The sequence below is a fragment of the Triticum urartu genome, chromosome 3, assembly GCF_003073215.2.
Source record: "Triticum urartu cultivar G1812 chromosome 3, Tu2.1, whole genome shotgun sequence".
NCBI classification, from domain to species: Eukaryota; Viridiplantae; Streptophyta; class Magnoliopsida; order Poales; family Poaceae; genus Triticum; species Triticum urartu.
The window spans coordinates 50,519,354-50,532,299 of record NC_053024.1 but is presented as its reverse complement, the minus strand read 5'-3'; positions in this window follow the sequence as shown (position 1 = coordinate 50,532,299).

Below are 12,946 nucleotides of genomic sequence, written 5' to 3'. Positions count from 1 at the left end.
AAATATGACATACTTATTGTTGGGGATATACATATCCCCGTTGAGATAACTTAGTGTTTTACGAAAATTCTTCAGTTTCATGCTAATCGAAAATGGTTGTTAATAAGACTTGATCAACCTTGTTAATAAATCATTTTTGAGAGGTATAAAGTTGATGAATTTAGTAGGCACAACCTTCTGCTTCCACCTTTTGTTTTCTGTTTTTCTTGGTTAAATAAAATGAATTGTGATGTTTAGTCAGTTTTCTGAATTTTCCATGCAATAAAAAAGTGATCAAAAATAAAAAGTACTCAGAATGTCCTGAGAATTTAATATGATTTTTTCTGATTATTTCTGAATTTCTGGTACAAATAACATTAGAGGGGGTGCCCCTGGTGACCACAAGACACCAGGGCACACTAGCAACCCCAGGCATGCCCTAGCTAGTGGGTTGTGGTCCCCACATGGGTCCCCTCACTTATCCCTTTAGCCCATGTCATCTCCTACCCCCAGAAAAAAAATCACCATAGCTCTCTCTCTCTCTCTCTCTTTCTCTCTCTTTCTCTCTCTCTCTCGTGTTCTTGCTCTCAAACCCGCGGATTTCAATCTCTTTGCTCGAAGCTCCGTTTCTGAAACTGTTTTGGGGGATTGCTACTTAGTATGTGACTCCACTATTACTCCACTTAGTTTTTGCTTTAGTGGTTTATAGTTTGAATAATTAGCTACTCTTCACTAGTGGAAAAACAGCTAGCCACAACTATCATTGGTGGCGCGCCATTTCCCATCAACGCCAGCAGTATTTTTTCTAAATAGTGCTGGCGTAGGACAAATCAACATGCCACTTGTATATGATTAGTGTTGACGTTGCTTTTCTTTGAAATGCCACAAATCTTTTGGCCCGTATATGCACTCACCGTTTGGAATGCACTGGTGGCGTTGCTTTTATTTGTGTTAATTTGTCAGTACTGGCGTCCGTCTGCTTTGTACGCCAAAACAATTTTCCATTTGATCAAGTGTTTTAAGTATTTAATTATTAAACTAGTCACAAAATAATAGAAAATTTATATTATGCCTTTTGTGATAATTAATTTTACTGTTTTATCAATTTAGGAATTTTATTTCTTTACTAGCTACCCGTCCAAATTTATGTAAACAAAGTGTTGGTATTATATCATGATTGTTTTGACAAAGTGTTGGTATTTGATATATCTTATTATTGCTCTCTAGTTGATTATGCTATTGATATGAGTTAATATAATTTCTAAGAGTTATTGTTAACATGGTTAGTCATAATCTTTGCTGAAAACCTGGGTGCTACTTAAGCTTATTTATGTAAACAAGAACAAAAGAGTTTGTTAAAGTTTTTCTTTATCACTTTCAGTTTGTCAACTGAATTTCTTGAGGACAAGCAAAGGTTTAAGCTTGGGGAAATTGATACGTCTCCGTCGTATCTACTTCTCCTAACGCTTTTTCTCTTGTTTTGGACTTTAATTTGCATGATTTGAATGAAACTAACCCAGACTGGCGCTATTTTTGGCAGAACTACTATGGTGTTGTTTTTTGTGCAGAAATAGAAGTTCTCGGATTTGGATGAAACTTTTTGAAGAATTATTTCAGAATATATAAAAAACAATAGAACCAAGAACCACCGGAGGGGTGCCCTAGCTGGGCAAGATACACCAGGGCGCCCCCCCTTTGGCGCGCCCTGGTGGGTTGTGGTCCCCTCGTGGGCCCCCTGACCCTAATTCCAACTCCATAAATAACTATTTTCGGAGAAAAAAAGGAGAGGAAGTTTCATCACGTTTCACGATACGAAGCCGCCGCCACCTCCTGTTCTTCATCGGGAGGCCAGATCTGGAGCCTGTTCGGGGCTCCGGAGAGGGGAATCTTTGGTCTTGTCATCACCACCCCTCCTTCATCACCAATTCCATGATGCTCCCCACCAGGAGTGAGTAATTCCTTCACATGCTCGCTGGTCGGTGAGGAGTTGGATGAGATTCATCATGTAATCGAGTTAGTTTTGTTAGGGCTTGATCCCTAGTATCCACTATGTTCTGAGATTTATGTTGTTATTACTTTGCCATGCTTAATGCTTGTCACTAGGGCCCGAGTGCCATGATTTCAGATCTGAACCGTTTATGTTTTCACTATTATATCTATGTTCTAGATCCGATCTTGCAAGTCATATTCACCTATTACGTGTTATGATCCGTAAACCCCGGTGTGACAGTAATTGGGATACTTTTTGGTGATGGTCGTAGTTTGAGGAGTTCATGTATTCACTATGTGTTAATGCTTTGTTCCATTTCTCTATTAAAGGGAGGCCTTAATATCCCTTAGTTTCCTTATGGACCCCGCTGCCACGGGAGGGTAGGACAAAAGATGTCATGCAAGTTCTTTTCCATAAGCACGTATGACTATTTACGGAATACATGCGTACATTATATTTATGAACTAGAGCTAGTTTTGTATCGCCCTAGGTTATGACTGTCATGTGATGAATATCATCCAACAGATTCACCGATCCAATGCCTACGAGTTTTCCACATATTGTTCTTGCTAAGTTACTATTGCTACTAGTTTTGCTCACATCTCTACAAAACTCGATCAAGGTTGCTTAAGTAGTCATCAAAAGAAGTTCCATACACAGAAAAATCATCCATGAAAACCTCAACAATCTTTTCACAAAAATCAGAGAATATAGCAGTCATGCATCTTTGAAAGGTAGCAGGTGCATTGCATAAACCAAAAGGCATACGTCTATAAGCATAAGTTCCAAAAGGGCAAGTAAAGGTGATTTTTTCTTGATCGGGTTGTGAAAAAGGTATTTGAGAAAAACCAGAATATCCAACAAGGAAACAAAAGTGTGTGTGCTTAGATAGTCTTTCTAACATTTGATCAATAAAAGGCAAGGGGTAATGATCTTTTCTAGTTGCTTTATTTTTTTAAATCAATTGCCATTCTATAGCCAGTAACAATTCTTTGTGGAATGAGTTCATTCTTATCATTAGGAACAACAGTAATGCCTCCCTTCTTAGGGACACAATGAACGAGACTTACCCATCTACTATCAGCTATGGGATAGATTATACCTGCTTCCAGAAGCTTTAGTATTTCAGTTCTTACCACTTCTTTCATCTTAGGATTTAAACGTCATTGATGATCAATAACGGGTTTAGCATCAAGTTCCATATTAATCTCATGCTGACAGAGAGTGGGACTAATGCCCTTGAGATCATCAAGAGTATATCCAATAGTAGCTCTGTGTTTCTTTAGAATTTTCAATAATCTCTCTTCTTCATGTTCTGAAAGGTTAGCACTAATAATAACAAGATATATCTTTATTTTCATCAAGATAAGCATATTTCAAAGTGTCAGGAAATTGTAATTCGAACACAGGATCACCTTTAGGTAGAGGTGGACCTCCTAGATTTCAATAGGCAAATTGTTTTTAAGCATAGGTCATTGTTCAAAGAAAATCTTATGTATCTCATTTCTTTCATGCATATGCATATCATTTTCATGGTCTAGCAGATATTGTTCTAAAGGATCAGTAGGAGGCACGGCAATAGAAGCAAGACCAATTATTTCATCCTTACTAGACAATTCTTTCTTATGATGTTTTCTACTGAACTTAGAAAAATTAAACTCATGAGATTCATTACAAAAACTAACACCAACGGTTTGTTTCTCACAACCTATTTTAGCATTAACGGTGTTCAAGAAAGGTCTACCAAAGATAATGGGACATAAGTCATCTTGTGGGGAACTAAGGACTAGAAAATCAGTAGGATATTTTATTTTCCCACACAAGACTTCAACATCTCTAACGATCCCAAGTGGTGTGATGGTGTCTCTATTAGCAAGTTTAATAGTAATATCTATGTCTTCTATTTTAGCGGGTGTTATGTCATTCATAATTTCTTGATATAAGGTAAAAGGGATAGCACTCACGCTAGCACCTAAGTCACATAAACCATGATAACAATTATCCCCTATTTTAACTTAGACCACAGGCATGCCAACAACAGGTATATATTTATCTTTCTCACCGGGTTTGGCAATTCTAGCAGCTTCATCATAGAAGTAAATAGGATGCCCATCTATATTTTCTACCAAGAGATCTTTAACCATAGCAACAGTAGGTTCACTTTGATTTTTTCCGATGGTTTAATTTAGGTGCTCTAATATTGCTTTTATCGACCACGGTTGAAACCTTAGCATGTTTCTTTATCCTAACAGGAAAAGGTGGGTTTTCCATATAAGCAGTAGGTATAACGGGATCAACATGATAAATAATACTCCCTCTGTCCCAAAATTCTTGTCTACCGGTTCTTTAATTTCATCTTTAATAGGTGGGTGATATTTAAACCACTTCTCCATAGGGAGATCAACATGAGTAGCAAATGATTCACAAAAAGAGGCTACTATCTCAGAGTCAAGTCCATATTTAGTGCTAAACTTTTGAAAAGCATCGTTATTCATAAAAGATTTAACACAATCAAACTGTAGCTTAATACCTAACTCTTTACCTTCACCGAGTTCCCAATCTTCAGAGTTGCGTTTAATTCTTTCTAGAAGATCCCACCTGAATTCAATAGTCTTCTTCATAAAAGAACCAGTACAAGAAATATCGAGCATTGATGTCTGCTAGAACTACGTCAGTATTTCCCCAAAGAGGAAGGGATGATGCAGCACAACAACGTTAGGTATTTCCCTCAGTGATGAGACCAAGGTTATCGAACCAGTAGAAGAACCACGCAACACCACGTAAACAGCTCCTGCACACAAAGAACAAATACTTGCAACCCGACGTCAGAGAGGGGTTGTCAATCCCTCATGGGTAAAAAGATAGATAAAATTGTAGTAGATTGGATAAATAGATCTCACGGGAATACGAGATAAAATAAATAACAATAAATTGCAGCAAGGTATTTTTGGATTTTTGGATTAATAGATCTGAAAATAAAAGCAAATAAAAATAGATCGCAAAGGCAAGTATAATAAAGAAGAGACCCAAGGGTCGTAGATTTCACTAGTGGCTTCTCTCGAGAAAAATAGCAAACGGTGGGTAAACAAATTACTGTTGGGCAATTGATAAAACTTCAAATAATGATGATGATATCCTCGCAATGATCATTATATAGGCATCACGTTCAAGATTAGTAGACTGACTCCTTGATAACCCACAAATATAGGGGATCGCAACAGTTTTCGAGGGTAGAGTATTCAACCCAAATTTATTGATTCGACACAAGGGGAGCCAAAGAATATTCTCAAGTATTAGCAGTTGAGTTGTCAATTCAACCACACCTGGATAACTTAATATCTGCAGCAAAGTGTTTAGTAGCAAAGTAGTATGGAAGTAACGGTAACGGTGATAAAAGTAATAGTGATAGTTTTGTAGTGATTGTAACAGTGGCAATGGAAAAGTAAATAAGTGAAGAACAATATGTAAAAAGCTCATAGGCATTGGATCGGTGATGGATAATTATGCCGGATGCGATTATTCATGCAACAGTTATAACATAGGGTGACACAGAACTAGCTCTAATGCATCAATGTAATGTAGGCATGTATTCCGAATATAGTCATAAGTGCTTATGGAAAAGAACTTGCATGACATCTTTTGTCCTACCCTTCCGTGGCAGCGGGGTCCTATTGGAAACTAAGGGATATTAAGGCCTCCTTTTAATAGAGTACCGGACCAGAGCATTAACACATAGTGAATACATGAACTCCTCAAACTACGGTCATCACCGGGAGTGGTCCCGATTATTGTCACTTCGGGGTTGCCGGATCATAACACATAGTAGGTGACTATAGACTTGCAAGATAGGATCAAGAACTCACATATATTCATGAAAACATAATAGGTTCAGATCTGAAATCATGGCACTCGGGCCCTAGTGACAAGCATTAAGCATAGCAAAGTCATAGCAACATCAATCTCAGAACATAGTGGATACTAGGGATCAAACCCTAACAAAACTAACTCGGTTACATGATAAATCTCATCCAACCCATCACCGTCCAGCAAGCCTACGATGGAATTACTCACGCACGACGGTGAGCATCATGAAATTGGTGATGGAGGATGGTTGATGATGACGACGGTGACGGATTCCCCTCTCCGGAGCCCCGAACGGACTCCAGATCAACCCTCCTGAGAGAGATTAGGGCTTGGCGGCAGATCCGTATCGTAAAACGCGATGAATCCTTCTCTCTGATTTTTTTCTCCCCGAACGTGAATATATAGAGTTGGAGTTGAGGTCGTTGGAGCACCAGGGGGCCCACGAGGCAGGGGGCGCACCGAGGGGGGGCAGGCGCGCCTCCCCACCCTCGTGGACAGGGTGTGGGCCCCCTGGCCTTGATTCTTTTGCCAGTATTTTTTATTATTTCCAAAAATAATCTCCGTGAAGTTTCAGGTCATTCCGAGAACTTTTGTTTCTGCACAAAAATAACACCATGGCAATTCTGCTGAAAACAGCGTCAGTCCGGGTTAGTTCCATTCAAATCATGCAAGTTAGAGTCCAAAACAAGGGCAAAAGTGTTTGGAAAAGTAGATACGACGGAGACGTATCAACTCCCCCAAGCTTAAACATTTGCTTGTCCTCAAGCAATTCAGTTGATAAACTGAAAGTGATAAAGAAAAACTTTTACAAACTCTGTTTGCTCTTGTTGTTGTAAATATGTAAAGCCAACATTCAAGTTTTCAGCAAAGATTATGACTAACCATATTCACAATAACACTTAGGTCTCATGTTTACTCATGTCAATGACATAATCAACTAGCGAGCAATAATAATAAATCTCGGATGACAACACTTTCTCAAAACAATCATGATATGATATAACAAGATGGTATCTCGCTAGCCCTTTCTGAGACCGCAAAACATAAATGCAGAGCACCTTTAAAGATCAAGGACTGACTAAACATTCTAATTCATGGTAAAAGAGATCCAGTCATACTCAATTTAAATTAATAGTAATGGATGCAAATGACAGCAGTGCCCCCAACTGGTGCTTTTTAATAAGAGGGTGATGATGTTGGAGAACGTAGCATAAATTCAAAATTTTCCTACGTGTCACCAAGATCTATCTATGGAGAAACCAGCAACGAGGGAGGAGTGGATCTACATACCCTTGTAGATCGCGCGCGGAAGCGTTCAAGAGAACGGGGTTGATGGAGTCGTACTCGTCGTGATTCAAATCACCGATGATCCTAGCGCCGAACGGACGGCACCTCCGCGTTCAACACACGTACAGAACGGAGACGTCTCCCATGCCTTGATCCAGCAAGGAGGAGGGAGAGGTTGATGGAGATCCAGCAGCACGACGGCGTGGTGGAAGTAGCGGGATTCCAACAGGGCTTCGCTAAGCGCTGCGGGAGGAGGAAGATGTGTCACGGGAGGGAGAGGGAGGCGCCAGGCCTTAGATTGGTTTGCTCCTCCTTTTCCCCACTATATATAGGGCCAAGGGAGAGGGGGAGGCGCAGCCCTTGCCCCTTCCTCCAAGGAAGGGTGCGGCCAAGGGTGGGGAGGAGTCCATCCTCCCCAAGGCACCTCGGAGGTGCCTTCCCCTTTTAGGACTCTCCCCTTTTTCCCATCTCTTGGCGCATGGGCCTCTTGGGGCTGGTGCCCTTGGCCCATATAGGCCAAGGCACACCCCTACAGCCCATGTGGCCCCCGGGGCAGGTGGCCCCACCCGGTGGACCCCCGGGACCCTTCCGGTGGTCCCGGTACAATACCGGTGACCCCGAAACTTGTCCCGATGGCCGAAATAGCACTTCCTATATATAATTCTTTACCTCCGGACCATTCCGGAACTCCTCGTGACGTCCGGGATCTCATCCGGGACTCCGAACAACTTTCGGGTTACCGCATACTAATATCTCTATAACCCTAGCGTCACCGAACCTTAAGTGTGTAGACCCTACGGGTTCGGGAGACATGCAGACATGACCGAGACGTTCTCCGGTCAATAACCAACAGCGGGATCTGGATACCCATGTTGGCTCCCACATGTTCCACGATGATCTCATCGGATGAACCACGATGTCAAGGACTTAATCAATCCCGTATACAATTCCCTTTGTCTATCGGTATGTTACTTGCCCGAGATTCGATCGTCGGAATCCAATACCTAGTTCAATCTCGTTACCGGCAAGTCTCTTTACTCGTTCCGTAACACATCATCCCGTGATCAACTCTTTGGTCACATTGCGCATATGATGATGTCCTACCGAGTGGGCCCAGAGATACCTCTCCGCTTACACGGAGTGACAAATCCCAGTCTCGATTCGTGCCAACCCAACAGACACTTTCGGAGATACCTGTAATGCACCTTTATAGTCACCCAGTTACGTTGTGACGTTTGATACACCCAAAGCACTCCTACGGTATCCGGGAGTTGCACAATCTCATGGTCTAAGGAAATGATACTTGACATTAGAAAAGCTTTAGCATACGAACTACACGATCTTTGTGCTAGGCTTAGGATTGGGTCTTGTCCATCACATCATTCTCCTAATGATGTGATCCCGTTATCAACGACATCCAATGTCCATGGTTAGGAAACCGTAACCATCTATTGATCAACGAGCTAGTCAACTAGAGGCTTACTAGGGACATGGTGTTGTCTATGTATCCACACATGTATCTGAGTTTCCTATCAATACAATTATAGCATGGATAATAAACGATTATCATGAACAAGGAAATATAATAATAACTAATTTATTATTGCCTCTAGGGCATATTTCCAACAGTCTCCCACTTGCACTAGAGTCAATAATCTAGTTCACATCGCCATGTGATTAACACTCACAGGTCACATCGCCATGTGACTAACACCCAAGAGTTTACTAGAGTCAGTAGTCTAGTTCACATCACTATGTGATTAACACTCAATGAGTTTTAGGTTTGATCATGTTGCTTGTGAGAGAGGTTTTAGTCAACGGGTCCGAACCTTTCAGATCCGTGTGTGCTTTACAAATCTCTATGTCATCTCCTAGATGTAGCTACCACGCTCTATTTGGAGCTATTCCAAATAACTGTTCTACTTGGAGCTATTCTAAATTGTTGCTCCATTATATGCATCCGGTATCTCTACTCAGAGCTATCCGGATAGGTGTTAAGCTTGCATCGACGTAACCCTTTACGACGAACTCTTTTTACCACCTCCATAACCGAGAAACTTCCTTAGTCCACTAGTACTAAGGATAACTTTGACCGCTGTCCTGTGATCCATTCTTGAATCACTCTGGTACCCCTTGACTGACTCATGGCAAGGCACACTTCAGGTGCGGTACACAGCATAGCATACTGTAGAGCCTATGTCTTAAGCATAGGGGACGACCTTCGTCCTTTCTCTCTATTCTGCCGTGGTCGAGCTTTAAGTCTTAACTTCATACCTTACAACTCAGGCAAGAACTCCTTCTTTGACTGATCCATCTTGAACACCTTCAAGATCACGTCAAGGCATGTGCTCATTTGAAAGTACTATTAAGCGTTTTGATCTATCCTTATAGATCTTGATGCTCAATGCTCAAGTAGCTTAATCCAGGCTTTCCATTGAAAAACACTTTCCAAATAACCCTATATGCTTTCCAGAAATTCTACGTCATTTCTGATCAACAACATATATTCATCAGAAATTCTATAGTGCTCCCACTCACTTCTTTGGAAATACCAAGTTTCTCATAAACTTTGTATACCCCAAAATCTTTGATCATCTCATCAAAGCATACATTCCAACTCCGAGATGCTTACTCCAGTCCTCAGAAGGATTGCTGGAGCTTTGCATACTTATTAGCATCTTTCAGGATTGACAAAACCTTCCGGTTGTATCACATACAACCTTTCCTCAAGAAAATCGTCGAGGAAACAATGTTTTGACATCCTATCTGCAAGATTTCATAAATAATGCAGTAATCGCTAATATAATTCCAACAGACTCTTAGCATCGCTACGAGTGAGAAAGTCTCATTAGTCAACTCCTTGAACTTGTCGAAAACATCTTAACGACAAGTCGAGCTTTCTTAATGGTGACTTTACCATCATTGTCCGTCTTCCTTTTAAAATCCATATGTACCTAACAGCCTTACGACCATCAAGTAGTTCTTCCAAAGTCTACACTTTGTTTTCATATATGGATCCTCTCTCGGATTATATGGCCTCGAGCCATTTATCGGAATCCGGGCCCACCATCGCTTCTCCATAGCTCGTAGGTTCATTGTTGTCTAGCAACATGACTTCCAAGACATGATTACGTACCACTCTGAAGTAGTACGCATCCTTGTCATCCCACGAGGTTTGGTAGTGACTTGATCTGAAGTTTCATGATCACTATCATAAGCTTCCACTTCAATTGGTGTAGGTGCCACAGGAACAACTTCCTGTGCCCTGCCACACACTAGTTGAAGAGACGGTTCAATAACCTCATCAAGTCTCCACCATCCTCCCACTCAATTCTTTCGAGAGAAACTTTTCCTCGAGAAAGGACCCGATTCTAGAAACAATCCCTTATTGCTTTCGGATCTGAGACAGGAGGTATACCCAACTGTTTTGGGTGTCCTATGAAGATGCATTTATCCGCTTTGGGTTCGAGCTTATCAGCCTGAAACTTTTTCACATAAGCGTCGCAGCCCCAAACTTTTAAGAAATGACAGCTTAGGTTTCTCTAAACCATAGTTCATACGGTGTCATCTCATCGGAATTACGTGGTGCCTTATTTAAAGTGAATGTGGTTGTCTCTAATGCCTAACCCATAAACTATCGTGGTAATTCGATAAGAGACATCATGGTATGCATCATATCCAATAGGGTGCAGTTATGATGTTCGGACACACCATCACACTATGGTGTTCCAGGCTGTATTAGTTGTGAAACAATTTCCACAATGTCTTAATTCTGTGCCAAACTCGTAATTCAGATATTCATTTCTATGATCATATCATAGATATTTTATCCTCTGTCACGACGATCTTTCAACTTCACCCTGAAATTACTTGAACCTTTCAATAATTCAGACTCGTGATTCATCAAGTAAATATACTCAACATCTACTCAAATCATCTGTGAAGTAAGAACATAACGATATCCACTACACTGCCTCAGCACTCATTGGACTGCACACATCAAAATGTATTACTTCCAACAAGTTGCTTTCTAGTTCCATTTTACTGAAAACGAGGCTTTCAGTCATCTTGCCCATGTGGTATGATTTGCATGTCTCAAGTGATTCAAAATCAAGTGAGTCCAAACGGTCCATTTGCATGGAGTTTCTTCATGCATATACACCAATAGACATGGTTCGCATGTCTCAAACTTTTCAAAAATCGAGTGAGCCAAAGATCCATCAACATGGAGCTTCTTCATGCGTTTTATACCGATATGACTTACGTGGCAGTGCCACAAGTAGGTGGTACTATCATTACTATCTTTTGGCATGAACATGTGTATCACTACGATCGAGATTCAATAAACCATTCATTTTAGGTGCAAGACCATTGAAGGTATTATTCAAATAAACAGAGTAACCATTATTCTCCTTAAATGAATAACCGTATTGCGATAGACATAATCCAATCATGTCTATGCTCAACGCAAACACCAATCTCGATGGTAGAGGGAGCGTGCGACGCTTGATCATATCAACATTGGAAACACTTCCAACACATATCGTCAGCTCACCTTTAGCTAGTCTCCGTTTATTCCGTAGCTTTTATTTCGAGTTACTAACACTTAGCAACCGAACCGGTATCTAATACCCTGGTGCTACTAGGAGTACTAGTAAAGTACACATCAACACAATGTATATCCAATATACTTCTATCGACCTTGCCAGCCTTCTCATCTACCAAGTATCTAGGGTAATTCTGCTCCAGTGGCTGTTCCCCTTATTACAGAAGCACTTAGTCTCGGGTTTGGGTTCAACCTTGGGTTTCTTCACTAGAGCAGCAGCTGAATTGCCGTTTCATGAAGTATCCCTTCTTGCCCTTGCCCTTCTTGAAACTAGTGGTTTCACTAACCATCAACAATTGATGCTCCTTCTTGATTTCTACTTTCGCGGTGTCATACATCACGAACAACTCAAGGATCATCATATATGTCCCTGATATATTATAGTTCATCACGAAGCTCTAGCAGCTTGGTGGTAATGACTTCGGAGAAACATCACTATCTTATCTGGAAGATCAACTCCCACTTGATTCAAATGATTGTTGTACTCAGACAATCCGAGCACAAGCTCAACAATTGAGCTTTTCTCCTTAGTTTGCAGGCTAAGAAAATCGTCGGAGGTCTTATACCTCTTGACGTGGGCACGAGCCTGAAATCCCAATTTCAGCCCTCAAAACATCTCATATGTTTCGTGACGTTTCAAAACGTCTTTGGTGCCTCAACTCTAAACCGTTTAACTGAACTATCATGTAGTTATCAAAATGTGTATGTCAGATGTTCGCAACATCCACAGACAACGTTCGAGGTTCAGCACACTGAGCGGTGCATTAAGGACATAAGCCTTCTATGGAAGCAATGAGGACAATCCTCAGTTTACGGACCTAGTCCGCATAATTGCTACTATCAACTTTCAACTAATTTTTCTCTAGGAACATATCTAAACAGTAGAACTGAAGCGCGAGCTACGACATAATTTGCAAAGATCCTTTTGACTATGTTCAGGATAATTAAGTTCATCTTATGAACTCCCACTTAGATAGACATCCCTCTAGTCATCTAAGTGATTACATGATCCGAGTCAACTAGGCCGTGTCCGATCATCACGTGAGACGGACTAGTCAACGTCGGTGAACATCATCATGTTGATCGTATCTACCATACGACTCATGCTCGACCTTTCGGTCTTCTGTGTTCCGAGGCCATGTCTATGCACATGCTAGGCTCGTCAAGTTAACCCTAAGTGTTTTGCTGTGTAAAACTGTCTTACACCCGTTGTATGTGAA